This window comes from Nesoenas mayeri, assembly GCF_963082525.1.
Source record: "Nesoenas mayeri genome assembly, chromosome: 7".
NCBI classification, from domain to species: domain Eukaryota; kingdom Metazoa; phylum Chordata; class Aves; order Columbiformes; family Columbidae; genus Nesoenas; species Nesoenas mayeri.
Genome location: NC_137551.1, coordinates 36,131,623 through 36,152,301, shown reverse-complemented (window position 1 = coordinate 36,152,301; position 20,679 = coordinate 36,131,623).

Sequence of the window (20,679 nt, the reverse complement as noted above, 5' to 3'; positions counted from 1 at the left end):
TCCTATATCAAGGTGGACAGTGGTGACCAAGGTGCCCAAGTGTGGAGGAGCTCAACAGAAGCAGGTATTAACTGAATGTTAGCATGTGTGTAGCTCAATAACACATGGGAAAGGGGCTGTAGCTGCAGATGATCTGTTTGTTAGGAGCCTGTGGTCCTTTCAAAAATGAAGTCTCCAATGAGGCTGCTTTCACATCTTCATCTTTTTCATGAGCTCCATAATATGATCTCTTGATTTAACGCATTGCAACTCAATACTGTTGGGTTCAGGCATGACTAAATATCAAAAAGCAGCAAATTAACTGTCAAGAGGGCAACTTGGATGTAACAATGTTGCTCTCTAGTCCAGACTGTAAAAACAGTATTGATCTGGTGAGTCAGAATAAAATAAAATAGCATTGGTTTTCTTGAGGGATGTGATGGTGCTGGGTGTCAGATCCCTCTTCCCCATCCACAGAGCAGACAGTGAACCACAACCATTTGGTGGCTTCACTGCAACGTCACAGCAAATCTCTACCCAGGATAAGGCTCACTCCAAGTTCTTCCAGTTCCCTTTACCTTTCTCTTGAGAATTCTAGCCATGAAAGAATTCAATATTATTATCATTATTCACTGTAGCACTGAGCTGACCTATACACCCAGAACAGTCATATGCTAAGAAATTGAACTTACTATCAAGACAATATATTTTCAAGTTTGGCAAAACATAGCAGCAGCTCTTTGCAAAGACCTCAGAAAATGTGTCTCATACTGTTTTTTCTTACTCTTATCTCTACTGAACAAAAGTAATCAGGTAAAGATGCAATTTCCCTGAGCGCAAAGACACTGAGGAAATGGTCGTTTCCAAATGTTCTCGCTGCTACTGCAGAAGAATGTGAAATGTGTTTTCTGTAAGACCTCGCGTGTTTGGGCCAAGCATCCTGGAAGCAGCACAGTAAAAACAAAGGATCTACTGCTAAAAAAAACAGGCACTGGTTTACATGGAAAATGATACGCTGTTATCTGTTGAGCCCAGTGCACAGGCTTGTGTGCCTCAGCTTAATAAACTGAAGATAAACAGTGAAGTTGTCACAGTTCTCAATAGATCTTTCTGCCAAGAAATTAATCCATCTTCCAACTAAGCCAAATGCTCTTTTATTTAAGATAAGGCACAACAGTGTCACACACACAAAAAGTGACTCCTGCTAGATACCCATAACACAGGCATGTAAAATGATGCATTTCGGAAGCAGCTGTGTTTTCTAACAAAAATGCTTGTGTTGCAGTACCATCTTGTGGTCAACACGGGCAATACTGTGTGCTGTGGACAGGGATGCATTTTCGTTTACTACACTGAAAAAAAGTAGAGGCAGGTGCAAAAAGTATTTTCCACTTCTTTTCAAATGGCCGGAGGAATAATATTTCCACTGGATCCCAGGAGCTGGGGACCCTCTGGAGAAATGCTGGCTCCGCACAGCCCCAGCATAATAAAATCATACAGGTTAGAAAAGACCTTTAAGACGAACAAGTCCAACTATAAACATAACACTGCGAGGTCCACCACTAAACCATGTCCCTAAGAACCTCATCTATGCATATTTTAAACCTCTCCAGTGATGGTGACTCCACCACTGCCCTGGGCAGCCTGTTCCAGTGACTGACAGCCCTTTGTAGGAAGAAATTTTTCCTACTATCCAATCCAAACCTCTCCTGGTGCAACTCCAGGCCATTTCCTCCTGTCCTATCACTTGCTACCTGGAAAAAGACACTTGACACCCTCCTTGCTACAACCTCATCCTTGCATTCCCTCCTGGGCAGATGCTGCATGGTCCTGCATGTGCTTCAGTTTCCCCACGGGGATTTGCCAGCACCACTGCAGACCGTCATGCAACATGTACCTCTGTGCTAAGGGAATTTTTGGGGTCAGGTTATTGTAGCAGTACTTCTAGTTATTAATAAGCAGTCAGCTCAGAACAGCTGCCAAACTGCTGTCAGCCCTGCCAAGGGCTTTGATCCCACGTCTGTCTGTACTGTCTCTCTGCTCACATCAGGGAAAAGATGTCACAAGTGGTTGAGGCCAGGGAGGTGCTCACCTCCACCGATTCCACAAGTGTCCTGCTGGGGACCCCGGCTTTTGTTACAGCTTCTGTGAAAACTGTCAGCACTCTGCACTGCCTCAATCAATAGAAAGGCCCTTAAAATGATTGCCAGCATGGCAGGGGCTTAATGGATTGCCTAGCTGAAAGCTGTCGTTGAAAATCAGAAGCCTGCTGTGTATGTATTAAGCCACAATTAACAGAAAATAAGGTCTGGAAGAGACACAGTCATCAATGTATCAGATTTCAGAGGAAGGACACGCTTTCCATCCCTTGCCCTTGTTTTTTCTGAATCAGTTTTCTCAGTGAAAAAGTTGCATATTCGAGCAGATGTAGGTGTGTTGGAGTCTCTGGGCTGGCAGGGGCTGCTCACACTCCCAGCTGTGCCAGGGCAGGGGGGCACTGGGGATGCTGGGATCCATCTGCCTTCTCTGGTTATCATCACCCACCAAATGCACTTCTCTCTGATGATGGCTAAGGAAGAGGGATAAGATTTGTGTGCACATCTGTATCACCATTTTGAGTCCTCTGGTCCTTACAGAGGTGAGAATCATAGAATCATTTTGGTTGTAAGAGACCCTCAAGATCATTGAGTCCAACCATTAACCTAACTCTGACGCAAAACCATGTCCCTGAGAACATCATCTCCATGTCTGTTCACCCTCTCCAGGGATGGTGACTCCACCACTGCCCTGGGCAGCCTGTTCCAACGCCCAACAACTCTTTCCATGAAGAAATTTTTCCCAATATCCAATCTCAATCTCCGCTGGCACAACATGAGGCCGTTTCATCTCATCCTATTCTTGTTACTCAGGAGAAGAGACCAACACCCTCCATGCTCCATCCTCCTTTGAGGCAGTTCTAGAGAGTGAGAAGGTCTCCCCTCAGCTCCTGTTCTCCAGGCTAAACAACCTCAGTCCCAAGCTCATGATGTGACTACTTTATTATGTTCAGTCTCTGAAAAAACAAGCACTAACCTGGCTCCATAGCTCCAGAAGAGCTGTGTCCTTCATCTTCAGTCCAAATCTCTAACCCAGCAACAGGACCCCACAAGCTGCAACGCTGCTTGTTCCCTGACTCCCCACCCACTCACTCACTCTCCTTTTAATTACAAGTCACAGGTGTGGAAGATCTAGGGGAAAAATGCTGCAAATACAACTCTAACAGCTTTAAAATTGCTGTTTAATTACTGATGTAGCTGCAGCAACGATTTACTCCCTAGCAGGGTAATGCAAAGCTGCTGCAGAGGATGTCTTCCCCAAGAAAAACATGGGCAAGCATTGTCATTTGCCATCAAAGCGGGGGCAGATTAATTAAGATTTATTTCCTCAGTCTGGGTACGTCTCACATACTTACAAAATGATCTCTTCCTCTACTAATGAATGGGAATGAGAAAAGCGAAGGGTTGTGCTGGTACTCAGAGCATTGCAGTGGAAGAACAAACCCAGCCTGAGGGCAGCTCCCAAAACTTTATTTATTTCAGGCTACAGAGGCCTAAGCCACAGATTATTTGCAATTAGCATGGGGTCTAGCTTTTGACCAAGATAAAACTAATGCATCCTCATTATGGAATACTTTGGGTTTCCCAGAGGCCAAAGATTTAGGACTATTTGCATCACACATATAGCAAGACATCCTTCATCAGTGGCTGCTCCCAGTTTAGCCAAACAAGTGGAGCCTTTTTACCCAGTGAAGTTTTTGAAAAAAAGAGATTGTTGAAAAAAGATAATTACATTTAAAACTTCAATGTTTAATTTTCTTGGTTTATAGACTTGTTGAACACATCCATAAGTCAGACAAGTGCACAATATAATGCAGATCATTCCCAGCTTTTCTGTCTTCCCAGCTTGGCCATCATGGTGACACATGGCATGTCTATATTTATTTATTTTACTCTGGACCTGAATTGACTTCATTTAAGTGCCTGTTGCTTTCTTGGCTCTTCTATGAGAAGACCTATTACCGGCTACACACACACAGTTCTATTAAATGGGCATTAATGCAGAAATATACTCAGATATCCCAGCCATGCTACCTGAGGCCTGGAAGAAGCCAGACCTGGGTGGCCCCAATTACCTGGGTGGTTAATTTGGTATACACTTGCTAATTCCTCCTCTAGGATGTTGAAGTCAGAGATAGAAAGGAATAAAAACTTATGTCCTTGATACAAGCAGGTCCCCCAGGGCTGTGCAGCCTTACAGCTGAGCAAAGAGGCAAAGGCTTCAATACAACAGCTACAGAAAGGGACAGAGGAGGGGAAAAATAAGAAAGAAAAGCTGCAGTTGAGTCAAATGAAATCCTGGGGTGGTGAGACAAATCGATTGGGCAAAATTGCATGGAGGAAAGTAAACCCAAGCAAGGTAACAAAAAAATAAATAGAAGAAATCAGATAGAGAGAGATGTACGGCTGTCAGATGAAAAGATGGATTTTTTTTGACCACCTGAAAAGGTTATGAAAGGAAAATAATGATATAACCTGGGTAAGCTGTGTTGGCTTGTCTGGAAAGGTATAAGCTGAGCCCATTGCAGTCTTGGGTTTTGTTGTGTGTTGCACTGGGAAGCTTAACCTGAGAGTCAGGAGCGATGGGGACTGGATCTGCAGAACTGTGGGTTTGTCACCTTCCTCTGCCTGGTTCGTAGAACAGAGTCCAATGCTTCATTTGCACTTGGGAAGGAGCAAACTCTTAAAGGGAATAGAAAAAATATTGAAGGAGAATGACTGAAATAAGAACAGGAGCGACTTGCCTGGATTAAGAGTTCTAAAAACAGATTAAATGCTGAATTTATAGCTAAGAAGAGGAAAGGGCTGGCATTAGAGTTCTCAGGTGTCTCTGCCTGCAGGCTCTGGATGGGAGAACCCGTCCAAAGGCAGGACTTTGGGCCAGAAGCTCTGTGACAAACAGCAAAACTATAATATGGCTTTTATTTTAGGCCCTGTTTGTTGGAAACCATGCTGGCGATGTTGCTGACAGAGGCCATGTGGGGCAGGAGCAGAGAGGTGGGGTGCAGCACAGCGCTTGCCCAAACCCAACTGCCTGCAGCATGTTTGCACTTTGCCACCCCATCCCCTCCAGCTGAAGCTTTGAGAGATCATTGGGTATTTATTTTCCAGGGGTGTAAGACCAGTAAGAAATGAGGTGTGATTAGGATGCCACAAGAGGGCAGGGCATCGCTGGAAATTCAGCTGCAGCCGGTCGATGTGCAATGGCCAGACCCAGCTTCGCTGCTCTGCAGCATCGTCACGGAGAAGGACACTTGGGAGGTGGCAAAAGAAGGAGGGACGTGTCTGATGGTGACTGCAGCCAGGTGGGCAAAGCCTGCTGCCCTGGCTCGCAGCCTTACAAGAGGTCTGCTCACAAAGACCTTTCATTAGAGATTTCCTCAAACTGCACAGAGGTGGAGGGAAAGCGGATCTTACGCTATGTAACACAAACATGTATATAACTCAACATAACTCACACATAACTCAACATATATAACTCCCAGAGGAGCCACAGAAATGCTCAGAGGGCTGGAACAGCTCTGCTGTGAGGGTAGGCTGAGAGAGTTGGGGTGTTCAGCCTGGAGAAGGGTCTGGGGAGACCTTACCGTGGCCTGTCTGTACTTAAAGGGGGCTGATAATAAAGATGGGGACACACTTTTTAGCAGGGCCTGTTGCGATAGGACAAGGGGTGATGGTTTTAAACTAAAGGACGGGACATTCAGACTCGACATGAGAAAGGAATTGTTGCCCCTGAGGGTAGTGAGAGCCTGGCCCAGGTTGGCCAGAGAGGTGGTGGATGAACCATCCCTGGAGACATCCCAGGCCAGGCTGGACGGGGCTCTGAGCAACCTGAGCTGGTGAAGATGACCCTGCTCATGGCAGGGGGGGCACTGGGGGAGCTGGGAAGGTCCTGCCAGCCCAAACTATTCCATGATTCTATAACTAAATATAACTCAATACAGCACAAAGAGCACCAAGAGAGTTATACAAAAGGACCACAAGATGCTCAGCAATACAATTTACAAGCAGCACAACATCGACACTATTCATAGAGTCATGGGCATCATGATCCCCCTTTTCTCTCCTTCATGAACCTACCAGGACTGGGGTAGTTCATTCTGATCCACGCTGCTGAATACAAACTCCTTCTCAAACCTCAACACAAGTAATAAGGATTTTGAAGGTATCACATTAAAATCTCACTTCCTTGTTGTAATGGGCAGATATAAGGCCAACATCTTTATGTTTATTATTTCAGTACATTATTTAGTTATCCTGTAGCATGATATAGCAGGAAAATAATGTATGAACAATTCATCCCCACTGAAAAATCATTCTGGGAGGGCTGTACACTAAGCATTCAGTTCAGTGTTTATTGAATCTTTAAGCAATACGTGTTAAGGTCTGTGTTGTCTCACAGCGATATTACCAAACTGATTAATGTTGAACCATCTTTTGCTTCCGTAGTACTACCAAAGCATAAAAAAAAATTCTTAGACTGAAAAAAAAACCCCTTATATTTAAATAACACTTTCCAAAATAGTGCATAGGAGTCACTCCTTGACAGGGCTGTGTCATATGGCCTAGGGTGAATCCTGCAACATTTTTTCCCAATGCAAAACTAAATGGGCTGATTAAACAGTTAAATGTGTCTTTCTGACACTGGATTACAAAGTGCATTTCATTTCAGCAGGTGGAGCTGCAGAGCAACCCTGGCCTGACTGCGGCTGAGCTTTTGTGATACTGTATTTGAGAAGTACTGAACTGACATTTACATCGAGCTCATTTTCAGTAGTTTTCCTTTCTTCTATATGTGCTACAGAAGCGTATATTACTTAATGAACACCCCGGTAGGTACATGTTGCAGTGTAATTAAAGGCTGGAGGGCTGAAGGCAGCACAGCGTGAGCTAAGGCAGGTATTTGAAACAGAACAATTCAGCAAGAAATCAAAATCCTGAGCTTCTGAAGCCAGAAGGTTCAAAGCACTTGGACTACCATAAGCGTACTAGCATGAGAACGATAAAACCTCAGGAGGCAGGAGCTGTAGGTGCCCAGCACCGCAGGAGACAGGATTTGCTGAAGTTAACTGCTGGCACAGCCAGGAAATTGGGAATTTTAACACTGTGGAGTTCAGGAACTGAAGCGCTGGAAGGACCAGAGAAGTCAGGATAGAGAGAGATGAAAGCAACGGTGGGGGTAAGTTGATTTATTTAAGAGAAACTGTGGCTTGTGCCAGAGTGATTTGGTCCTCCAACTGTAAAAGGAACAAACCAACTGTTGTCTTGGCAGGTATCTAAGAAATTTTAGACTGTAAATCTTCAAAATTCCAAGTGCCCTCAGCTGTGGGTGTTTAAAAATCTGTTGCTGCTCTCAGGACTACTTTTTTGAAGAATTGCGTATTCTAACTTGTTCACTTTGTCTTTACCGTTAATAATGCTGCCTCAACGATTTGCCCCGGACAATAAAATAAGCAGCTTGTTTTAGTTATCAAACTGAAAGGAAAGGAAGATGATCTGGCAGATAATGCACATCTTTGGGACTCGGATTTTAATGAGTGTGTCTTCCCCAGACCCCCATCTGACCTCAAGGAAGCCTCTAACAGGACCTGGCTCACCTTGCCTGCCCTCCAGGCTGGCAAACATCAGAAGGCAAATCAGCCACCTTGCCTTGGCATTATGCCTAAAATAATATTTTCCCTGAGAGGAAAAGTTCACCAAAAGTTCCTTGTCTCATGAGGTAAACTGGCACTTGAAGAAAGATAGAAGTCTACTTAGGAAATGCAGCCTGTGGATGGGCAAGAGACCACATGGAGCTCCAGGTGGGAAGAGTGAAGGACAGTCTTAAGAGCTCTAAAGCCAAGAACCAAGAAAATAATGAGTTTTTTTTCAATAATTTTCTATACTTGGAAAGGTGCACTTTGTTCAAGTGTAATTTTGCATGCATCTCCTCTATAGTCATCCCCTCTCCTCTTTTCCCTAATAAACAAAGCAGATCCTCACTGCATTTAAAGATCAGATGTCTGTCATTTCACTGGGAGTATGGCCAAAAAAAAGAGGGGGTTGTTCTGTATTAGCAGTTCAGAAGACCAGAAATCTATAAATTACAGAAAACTTTGAAACAGTTTCCATTTCCACAGCAGATAACAATTCCAGGCTTTCAGATAGCACAGTTAGTGCTGCGATTAGCAGCATCAGTTACCTGCACAGTGCTTCAAGTTTTCTCTGTGACATCTTTGCAATACTAACAATAGATACTTTGCAACACTAACATAAATACAGGAGCTTTCAGGATTATCACAGAATCACAGAATGTTAGGGATTGGAAGGGACCTCAAAAGATTATGTTATGCAGTCTTTTAAAAGGCTTTCCAATTGACATGATGTTACAATATCTACCATGTATTTTAAAAGAAAAAAAACCTCTTCCTTTGCCAGTGGATTTTATAACATATTGCCAGTTTTATAATGAAGAAATACCACATTTTTATTTAGCCCCATTCAGGCCTGGTTTTCCTTACATGTTTGTCCTACTTTTCCCCAGAGCGAGCAATTTCTAGACACATGTTGCAGATTTTCTGCTCGCTCAAGCCCCCAGAATAAGCTGAGGTGGTTTCTCATTATCTTTGAATCATATTCATACTAGCCCAGTTTTAATGACCAGATGTAACACAAATAACATGGGTGCAGGTTTGCAGGTTAGGCTGGCGCAAATACTTGAACTATGCCCTTCTTTTGAAAATGCCACTCAAAGAAATCTTCATTACAATTAGTATCCTCTAAATAAAGTATAAATTGTCTTCAGACACAATATTGGGATTACTGAGCCCAAAAGGTGAATGTGAATGCTCATGACAGTGCCAGCACAACTGCAAGGGAGTCAGGATGGATGCCTGGACCGGGACCTGGAGTTGCTGCCTCACAGCATGTTTTGATACCAAAGTCTTTTCCTGCACTTTGTAACACATCAGGAAGAATATTGAAGTATAAATTTTTTTTTTCCCCTGAATTACAATCTTTCAAAGTTGTTCCATGTTTAGACTTTGGAAAATGTATAGATTGATATGCAAACCCAGAGAATATTAACCAAGAAAAGCATCTTGGAGTGAGTCACAACAGGAAACTTAAATGCCTAAAATGAACATGTAGTTATATTCACTGCAGTTTAAAAATCATTTCACATGCTTACAGTCAATTTGAATAGGCCTAAAAGGCGCAGCAACACTTATTTCCAGCATCTACTATCTTGTTTTTATGATTTATTTGATATATTTGGAAAAAGAATTGTTTTCAGGTTGTTCCAGCGTGAAAATTAGGCGAAAGCCACCCCTGCGGGGTGAAGCCCTGAACTCCTCTACATGTTGCGGTGATTTTGTTTGCATATGGGAACCCTTTGCCTTTATGAAGTGTACATGGCAGCCCCAGGGATGCACAAAACCCCTTCGCATCCTTGGTGCACCACACTCGCCAGTGAGAGAAGGAAATGAGAGAAGAAGAATTACATCCAGGCTTGTGCTCTAATCCAAACAGTCCCTTTGTGGCGAGATTATTCTCAGTGAAGGGAAAATCCATTTGGCTGGTGTCATTTCCCCAAAGTGCCAGCTATTTGCCATGGTTTTGCATTTGCTGGTGTTATGGCACTTGTGTGATGGGTGGTTGGGTTTCACAGCACTCTGATTAGAAGCAGTAGATACAGAACACAGAATCATAGGATAGTTTGGTTTGGAAGGGACCTTCCAAGCTCATCCAGTGCCACCCCTGCCATGAGCAGGGACATCTTCACCAGCTCAGGGTGCTCAGAGCCCCGTCCAGCCTGGCCTGAGATGTCTCCAGGGAAGGTTCATCCACCACCTCTCTGGCCAACCTGGGCCAGACTCTCACCACCCTCAGGGCCAACAATTTCCTCCTCATGTCCAGCCTGAATCTCCCCTCTTTTAGTTTTAAACCATGACCCATTGTCCTATCAGGGACAGCGAGAGTTCGGTGGAGCTGAAGGGTTCCACATCAGCCATCCCCTCCCTAGCCTACATGTGAGCTGGTTCTTGCTTTGGTGGTCCCAGCCTGGAGCTCTGCTGGAGCAGGGAGAGTAGCAGGAAGGTTTTCCACACTGGTGAGCTGTGGAAATGCTTTGGAGTAGGGTTCAGTGCAGGCAAAACACCAACCTGGCTGGTTGGCAGTCCCTGCAGTGAGGATTTTGTTGCTTGGTCTGAGGCCAGTATTAGTGGGGACTTAATGGAGCAGAGTCCTGACACTGTCACCCCTTTCTTCGACAAAACCTGAGCAGAGGATCCATCTGGAGCTGTCAAGGACCTAACAGCAAATCTAGCAGCAAATCAGTGATTTCTGCTCTTGTACATTCGCCTGCTCTCCGTCTTTGATTATTGCCTGTCCAGATCAACGTGCAGAGAAGCACAGTTCTGTTACTTCAAAGGATTTCTTATTGGCTAAGGATTAAACAAAAATTCAATCAAAATCACAAGACAATATTTCAAGTGCAACCACTTGAAGTTCCACTCTGAAAATCAAGGCTGCACAAAATAACATTGCAGACTTTACACTGAAAAATGAAAAAATGCAATACAGTCACAGTAAAACAAGGAAAAGGTTTCTTTATATGCTATCCCTGCAGATACAAGCAATAGTGAAGAGCCTGGATCTGCAGGGTCTGTTTCTGCCCTCTGATAGGTTGCTAAACACTGGGATGTGCTTTGTTGAGATATATCATGGTCCTGTAATTATTGCTTAGGAAATAATACTACTGGTGATCCACTGAAAGGAATAAAATCCCCTCTGAGTGCAGGTGGGTAAAACCAGAGGGAGAACTGGGGGGCAGGTTTCCTGGGACTGAGGGCAGGAGCTACAGTGCTTCTTGGTGACTGCCAGCCTGGCTGTGACATACGCACAAGTCCCGTGTTGGGTGAGGATGAGGGGCAATTGGCATGGACTGAAGCATTGGACATTCCATCTAAACATGAGGAGAAACTTCTTTCCTGTGAGGTGCCAGAGCCTGGACCAGAGATGTTGTGGAGTCTCCTTCTCTGGAGACATTCAAATCTGTCTGGACATGATCTTGTGTGATCTGCTCTGGTGACCCTGCGTTAGCAGGTGGGTTGGACTGGATGATCTCCAGAGGTCCCTTCAACCCCAACCATTCTCTGATTCTGTGAAGAGACAGTGTCAGAGCTTTGCTTCCCATCAGCACACATAACCTTCTGGAGAGGAACCCCACATGTACACCATGGGCCATGTGGGGACAGCAGGAGAAAGTGGGGCAGTGCCAAAGCCATCTGTGGAGAGAACAACAGAAGCTCCTGGGAAGCTCTCCAAAGGTCTGACCTGGACCTCCTCAGGATATTTCTTTTGGTAAAAAGAGGCTTTCTTCTCTACTGATGTGTGAGGGTGGGATGGCACGAAGCCCAGTCCCTTGGTCTGTGAGGACCTGGCACTTTGCAGAAGGAGGTCCCAGCTGTGGGAAGTGTTTCCCTGGTGGTGGTCCCACCACGTACTGGGGGAAGGTCACAGCTCAGCAAGATCTGAGCAAACAGATGTGCAACCAACACATCTGCTGGGAGCCGTCTGGTGAGCGGGAAGGCTCTTGGCCGCTGCTGGAGGGACACTTCTCGCAGCCAGAAACTTGTTTTTACCAGCCAGCAAATCTAAACAGAAAGCATGGGTTGCTGTCTTGGCCATGTGAGTCGATAGGCTGAAAGTGGCCTAGTTTTAATAAAAGAGGCACTTTCAGGTGAAATGTTGAATATTCTCAATCCCGGGAGAACATGTCTGATCAAAATTTTATATGGCCTTGGGATCTTGGTATTTCATAAACAAGGCATTTCCAGATGCATAAATAAGACAAGACTGGAATATAACAAATTGCTTGTCCAGGCAAAAAAATAAATGTGGAAAGAAAAGCTTAGGAACTTACTTAAAATATGTGGAAATTTATATACATGTTTTGGAGTTTTATCCAACAGCAATACTGTTGCTCTTGCAAGGAATTAGAGTAATCAAGAAGTTACTACATTGTTCCTTCTCCCTGGGGAGAGCTGAGGTCCTGGCTGCATTGCTGGGATAGGTGTTGTAGTCTGCAGGGTGTAATTCACTTCATATGAGGTTTTATGGACCCTTCTGAATTAAACATCTATTTATATGGCTACCTTGCATATATGGGATGGGACCTGATGATCCAGGTGGTCCCTTCCAGCTTTCTAGTGAAAGAAAAGTTTGTTGTTCTAGGGGTCTTTTTGATTTCCATGAGTAAATAAAAGGTTATTATTAGTCATGATGCTATAATGCTAAAAAAAGTTTTGATCTCTTTGTACTTACCATCTGCCTCCCCAGTGAAAAATAACATGATTTTCCTTTACCTGAAAAATTAAACAAAGCAAAAATTACTATTTGTGCTGATTTTTTTCCAGTCTGTCTGTACAAAAAGTCATTTTCCAAATCCACAAGTTGTGTTTCAGGTCTTTAAGGAAATAATAAGAGATCTTTAGGCTGGTATTGCTGAAGTACTCTAGGGTCTTTAAAATGCTGCATTAATTCCTATGCAATCTTTTCCAACCTTTTTAGATATTGTAATGACTCAGGTTGTTTTCTCTATTGTATATTGCTATTATTCACACACACACAGAGGCACTTCCTAACTTCTGAGACTTTTTAATGCTGTTTCAGTAAGGGTTTGGGCACCCAATAGCCATGTGATCCTTGGCATACCATTGTATATACAATGATCCTGATGAAAAGATCATTGCAAGTTTTGGAAGAAAATATCTTCATTTTAGAAGAACAATATCCTTGATTTTTTTGGATAACTCACTCCTGGCACCTACCAGTGAGAGGCTGCTTCCCTTTTTGCCTCAGCTCTCATGTTATTTATCAGGTACAGTTGCTCTTCTGGCAGCAATATTGCAGTTCCTGACAATTTTCTGAGCCTCTTATCTACCATACCCCACACAGCTACTTAGTGAACTTGGAAATTGTGCTGAAAATCAGGCAAATGTTTGGAAGCATTCTTGCTTGGAAAGCCTGAGCAAGGTTTCTATCTCCTGCTGCTTCCAAAAGCCACTTATCTGCAAAAAGTTCTGATCAGGTTGTTAAATCCCTCTGATGCTAATGTGCTCCAGGTGGTCCTGTGCTGCTGGGAGCTGACATGTGTTTCATCATGGGGAGACACAGCAGTAGGTGCTCAGGGAATGGAAAGGCTGCAAAGGCTGCCAGTTGTCATTGGTTCGACAAGCAGAATGGTCAGCGCTGATTTGGATGCTCCACCACAGGTCCCGTGCAACCTCATAACATCCAACAGCACCCTTGCAATAAACACAAATAAAGCTGAGAAATGCCGAGATGTAAATATGTAAAACCATGTGCTAAAAGTTGATCTTGTTAAAAGTATTTGAAGCCAATATTTGTTTCAGTCACACTGGAGATTAATTTTCTATCAATTCCTCTCTGCTTATTTCTTGCATCTACTACATTTAAATTACATTTCTCAGACTCTGTCAGAAGCTCTTTTTAGGCTTCAAACTGTTACACTATCTAGCTACTGTAACTAACTGCTGTACAAAATATCATACTAAAACTAAAAACGGACTATTTGCTCATGAAACTGTCTTGAGAACTAGAGAAACTTTCAAGCCAAGGGACAATTTTATATTGATATCTCACTGTTTAGAGAATTTTCTCACTATTTCTGTTTTTATAAGTATTATAGATAGGTTTAAATTTTCCATTTCTAAGGAAGCACCTTTTTCAGGTCAGTATTGCCTCATTTAAATTTGATCTTGTTTCTATTAACTCTGAATTCTCCTCAGGTTATTTGAGACCCACCATGTTTTTATTACAGCTTAATTGTGATTGAGTATTGTTTGATACCATTTGCAAATATCATTTTCATCATTATAATTATGCCTCTCATCCTCAATGTACTAGTCATTAGTAGGATGGGTTAGATATAATTATTATGCCAAACAAGTATTTTTTCAGATGTCAAGCTGCAAATCCATTCTGTGTGCAACCTGGATGCAACTTCTGGGTCTTCTGGGAGGGAAAAGGGAGAGCATTTCCACCACAACTGTGCACATTTTGCTTCTTGATATTAATCGATTCAGCTTTGTATTTTAATACTCCCGTTTTTCATCTACTGAATGCTGTGCCTTCTCAGCTGAGAAAGAGTCAAGTTCTGCATCTGTTTGCCTTTTTTTGGGTAGTATTATCATTAATAAGAGACCTGCACTTTCATTTTCAAGGGCAATTTGTCATACTGTATCTCCATGTTAAATGATTGATAGGAAATCCAATTTAATCCATTGCTTGTGGAAGAAAATCCAACTAGAATTATAACTAGATGAAGAAAATGTGAACTATTTTGCTGTTTATAAGTGAACGGCACACAAGTCCAAATCAAAAAATGTCTTTGAAAGTTAAGTTAGGACTGCTAGTACTAGACTGATTCTATTCATCCATCCAAAATATTGGATTTTATTGACATTACCAAGTACAAGGCTATGGTCTTTTAGAAATCCTCCGCTCCTAGCAGTCTTTACTATTTCACATCACCTCTGGGTTTGTGTGTGAAAATCCAGGAAAGCATCTTAACTTTTATATAGGGTGCTTTTCATCCAGCGTATCAGTTGGACATGTCATTTGGTCAGGATGCTGCTTCAGATCCCTGACAGATGTCAGTTTTACTGAGCACTCCTGGATACGGTTGGAGATCCCCACTCTTGGACCATGACGTAGCTGCAAGAAAACAGAAAATTAACTGAAAGTATTGGATTTCTTACATGGCCAAATGTTTTTTAGAGCAAAAATATTATATATTGCATGCGCACTGCTGCTAATCTCGTGTATTAAAAGATGTGAGTCCAGTCCCACAAAATGTGAGATTAATTAAAGTAAAACATTCAGGCTTTTTCTAAAGTTTGCACTTTCCTTTATCCATGGGCTTCTGATTTCATTTTCATGTTTGCCTTCCCAGGCATGTGGTCTAGAAATGAACTTCTTTTTAAAAGAAATTTGAGACTTCTATACATTAAATAAATTCAGCTGATGGACCCCTGAAGAAAATATTCATTACTAGGCAACTTGTAATAAAATCTTTCATCAGAGGCATGGTGTGTGCAGTGTTGTTCTTCGTGGGCTGGCTTCTTCGAGGGTTTAGTGTGTGATGGTCTCTGGTGGCTGAATGACCTCCAGTCATCTTCCAAGATCAAGGCAAATGCTGGAGGTCAACACAAGTCCACGGATTGGCCTCGTTATCACTGCAGGTGGGTTGGATACAGGTAACATTCCTCAAAAGTCATTTCTTTGCATTCAATTATTTTAACAAGAGATTCTATTTATATTTTTGACCTTAAAAAAATCTTTCTATGCTTTTACTGTGACAAATGCCATATAAATAAAAATGCCTTGTTTTTTGTTCCCTAACACCTGAGACTCTTAGGAAACATGAAATCTGTGCAGAGCTAAGGGAGGAGGAACTGCCAACACAAGAAAATAGAGAAGGCCTTGAAGCAATTAGCCCCACATGTTTTCATTTAATGTATTTATTATGATTTCTATTTAAAAGCCAGCGCTTGCCCAGTTACATAATGTTATCATTTTGTGGATGGCAGGACTGCAACTGTCTTTATAAAATATGATATTATTGTGGTTCGTTATACAAAAAAATTTTCATTTCTGTTAAGTTTAAGGAAGCAGAATGAGGTTGATCTTGACAGTTTAGAAGGAAACAGATAGAAGTTTTGTAAAATAGTAGTTGAGTACTAGTTGTACAAGTGAAGTGAAATGTCCAGGAGGATACTTAGTTATCTGTGTTGGCATTGTTGAGCTGATTATCAATGTACATCCATGACCTTTTGTCATCCAGAGATCAAGACTTGGAGACGTTACCATGTCTTAAGAAAATAATACAGCTCATCATGCCCTTCTCCTTTCCTCCCACTCTTCTTTATTTATCCCAACATTTTGTTGCATCTTCCTCTCCCCTTTAGACACTATTTTCCACACTCAATTACATTATCTTTATTAGTAGTTTTGTACTGGTACATATAAAATCACCACATGCATTTCCATATGTGTTTCTATACAATATAACATAACATATAAGTTTCTAAACCTTGACTTAAATGAAGAATAAAAGGAAAGAAGTCAGATACTTCATTAAAATTTCCAGTTTGATGTAAAAACTAAAGGAAGGCAGGAAGAGTACAAACGTTTTAAAAAGAGTAGAAGAAATATCATTTCAACACATCATTCTGAAACTTCCTGCCTCTTTGCACTGATTCCTGGCTGAACCGTTTGCTAAGACTCTTTTCAAAATTATGTTTTGAGAATCTACTGTCTTTGCAGAGTTGGCATTTTACATCTGAAAACAAGCACAGACATGGGAGTTTATGTTTCTGTTGAATACAGGACCAGTTCCACTGATGTCAGTGGTGTTATTCGAGCAATAAATGACTGTTTGACACTTTTTTGTTTTTAAAAGGAAGATTCAGATCAAAATCTGAAGTGAGATATCTTTTCCTATGAAAAATACTTTCAATACCTGATCTCATTCTGATTAATGCCTGACAGTGCTATAGACTATAGTCCTTTTTACTGGCAGATAGTTCATTTAAATCACCAGAAAATCACAAATGTCAGGAAATGGAGTACTTGGGCTTTTATATTGTTCGGGACAAGGCTTGTATCCAAAATGGCCAGAGTCTTGAATGTATGATTTCTTGGCTGTAGCATTCTAGTTTAATTTAATAAAACAGTGGATTTTTGAGCATATTGTCTCTGGGAATTCCTGCTATTGTTACCACGGATTAGCACATCACATAATCACAGTCTTATAACTGTTAATTGTTCTAAAAAGCAGGATAAAAATTATATTCCTGACACACAGCCAACTAGAAAATTACCCTCTTATTAATACTTTAACCTGAGAATAAAATAACCTGTGACTCAGGACTCAGTAGAACATTAAGAAATATAATAGGGTCTTTTCTTCTTTTTATTCCCTCTTTCCTTCAATGATAACAATAATAACAACAACACAGGCGCTACCATTTATAAAATGGAATATATTTTCTTGGTTGCAACACAATGAGATCGCTTAGCTTGCCTGGCATTTGTTTATGGAAATCTCTATTAGCATTTAAGGTTAATAGTCTTTCTCTCTTCTTTTTTGCCTCCCTAATCAGAAAACTGGAATAATTTTTCTTCTTTTAAATAGAAATCTCTATTGAGATAAAGTCAATGGGATGCGTGTCACTAGCTGCAGCTGTACCACCACCAAATTCAATACGTGTTACCCATGTCACATACCACACAGCACAGCAGTGGCACAAGGATCTGCTAACTTGAGAGCTGGGCCACCAGACTGTCCCAGGTCTCATGTTCTTGGTGACCCATGTCCCTGTCTCCAGCACAAGAAGAATGATGAGTAACTTTATGGACCCGTTTCTCCACAGATGGCAGCATCTTCTGCTGGGGAGCACAGGGTGATCATAGAATCATAGAATGCTAGGGATTGGAAGGGACCTGGAAAGCTCACCCAGTGCAATCCCCCCATGGAGCAGGAACACCCAGATGAGGTTACACAGGAAGGTGTCCAGGTGGGTTTGAATGTCTGCACAGAAGGAGACTTCACAACCCCCTGGGCAGCCTGGGCCAGGCTCTGCCACCCTCACTGAGAAGAAGTTTCTTCTCAAATTTAAGTGGAACCTCTTATGTTCCAGTTTAAACCCATTACCCCTTGTCCTACCATTGTTTGTCACCGAGAAGAGCCTGGCTCCATCCTCCTGACACTCACCCTTTGTATATTTATAAACATTAATGAGGTCACCCCTCAGTCTCCTCTTCTCCAAACTAAAGAGACCCAGCTCCCTCAGCCTTTCCTCATAAGGGAGGTGCTCCACTCCCTTCATCATCTTGGTTGCCAGGGTGAAGCAGAGGAAGGTTTTGGGGTAGATCATCACCTTGGCTCCACAAAACCTGACCTCTGTGGGTACCGCATTGACCTCTTCCCAAGAAACCTTTGCAAAGGCACAGAGTGTATTCCCTCCTCAATTTGAACAGCTTTGAATCCTGATCGTTGTTTTCTTTACTTCACTTAAAGAATATACTTATATGTTCTTTTGTTACTGGAACAACCTCTGGAAAGCATAAGGTGACTGCAAGCAACACAACATATTTTATTAATGTACTGTGGTTTACTACCAAGACAAATTTGGAAAAATCTGTTCTTTTTTAAATATAAAAAAACCAAGCTGTGTTTGAAATTTGCAAAAACTGTTTAATAACATTCCTGTTTCTGAGTGTGCATTTGTTCACGCTGATTGATATGAATAATAACTTTATGGAAGTTACGCTGGAGAAAAATGAGTGTAGGAGGAGAACTTAGGAAAGGAATCTGAAGCAGAAACCACAGCATCATGGTGTGGGGAAAAAAGGAAGTATTTGTTGTAACTTGTATGGGAAATTTATCTACTGCACTGACATTTTGAGGCTGTATTTGAAACTGCTGTGAGAGTAAATGTTATTATACAAAGAAAAAGAGATTGTAGGACCCTGACAAAACTAGATGTCAGCAATTTGATTCATTGCCTCAAGTAATTCTGTGTGTAAACAGAAGCCCCCAAACTCACTCCTACATACTACTGGAAATGTTCACTGTTTTGTTTTGTCAGCTGGATGAAAGTCATGTCACAGTTTGTTTAAAGAAAAAGCTTTTTGTTTCAGAAAACATATTCCCCAGTAAGTCACAAGAGACCAGTCTGTACAGCAGAACATGCAACAAACTGAGATCTAGGGTAATCCTTACCCTGAGAATACAAGGGTAAACAAAATATATTTTCTAAGCTAAAGAAATCCCTGCCTTCCTTGGACATACTATGTGATGAAGCCACAATGGTTATACCTTCTAAAATAGGAACAGAGTTAAGAAAAGAAAAAAAGGCTTCCATTAATGTTCTTTCTCTTAAGTCTGTCCCGGGGCTGTTATTTATTCCTTGTGTTTCTGCATCCACACCAACAGTGTTTGAATTCAGCGATATTTGCACACAAAATGTATCTGCCTTTTCTGAGAACTCTACATATCTTTCACAAATGTATTGGTGACATTTTCCTGGGTGCTTGCGATATTCTCTCCTTCCCAATATTTAAATTCACATGCTCTTTGGGATCTGCCATACACATTTCAGAGACATTCTTTACCACTTAGTGGTGACAGTAAAGAAGAAAACATAAATCAGCCGAAATAGTCCAGCTCCTCCAAGAGAACAGCAAATACGACAACTCAGCTTCAATTACCCTCTTGTATCTTGGAAACATTTTGAATACTTCTGGCTTGGTATTTTCCCAAAAAGTCAAAATTGTCCAGACACAGTAATAGAAAAATAGGGAACAATCCATCTCATTTCTAACTGAAGCAGATCAGAAAACACTCTTGCATTTATTTTTCTTGTCCGAGTCCCAAACAATGTCCCTCAAATCTGTGTTTTGCTTTTGTGAGACTGAAGTCAGACAAAGAATGAAAAGCAGCCAAATATTGAATAAACATTTCTCAGGGAAGGTGACTGTGATAGTCAAGCCACAACAAGTCCCTGGCTTACTCTCTTCTTAAATTAAGGGAGAAACTTTTCAATACATAATAATTTTCTACAGACTTTTTAAAAACTACTTTATAAAGCCCGTGAAAATCAGCCTTTTACAATTCTATCAAAATACTGCATTTTTTAAAGAGGTTTTAGCTACTCTCTGATTAGCTGAAGATAGAGATGTTTGAATAATCTTTTTTTCAATTAAGATTTGATATTTTTATTAAATATGGATGTTACCATTAGAATGTTTTCAGTTTTCTCTCTTTTTTTAAGGTTGGCTCAATGACTATAATGTCAAGTTTGTGCCTATGGGCTGCATGGGCTATTGGCAGGTGCACAGTTCTGCCAGTTTATTACTCCTGTAAAGCACTTCTGTTACAATATAAGGTACAGACAGGCAAAAAGAACTTTATTTTGATGTTTTTGAAAAGAAAAACATTGAGATGACAGGTTGCCCAGGCTAAAGAATAACGACCAGACTGAAGATACTAAAATTAGAGGTTTCTCACCTTCTCACCTTCTCACCTGGCAAAAATTCTAAGTTGGCAAGGGTTTGCTTTAATCAATTTGTATCCAAAGCACACTCATTGTTTTTCTTTTTTCAAAGGAGACTGAATGGTTTGCAGATAGGAGATTGAAGCTGACATCTCTCTAAGCCTTTTTCAATAGTGGTCTTTGCCACCCTGTACCAAGAAGATGCTGTTCATTGCCAGAAAAAGCAGCAGGTTGCTGTTCAAACACAGCACTCTCTGAAAAGGCAGCTGCAACTCCTCACCCAACTATTTGTTCTTCTGTTTCTGACCCTGAGATTTGCCTGTTTTCCCTTTCATTTACCAACTGACAAAATCTCCTGACTGTTAAAGCATTTTAACCAGAGAGAGAAGAAAACACAGGCAAAGGCAGAAAACTCGTAGTCTATGAGTTTTTGGTTGGAAGAGACCTGAGGATCATTGAGTCCAACCATAACTCAACATGGGCACTAAACCATATCCCTGAGAACCTCATCTCCAGGTCTGTTCAACTCCACCAGGGAT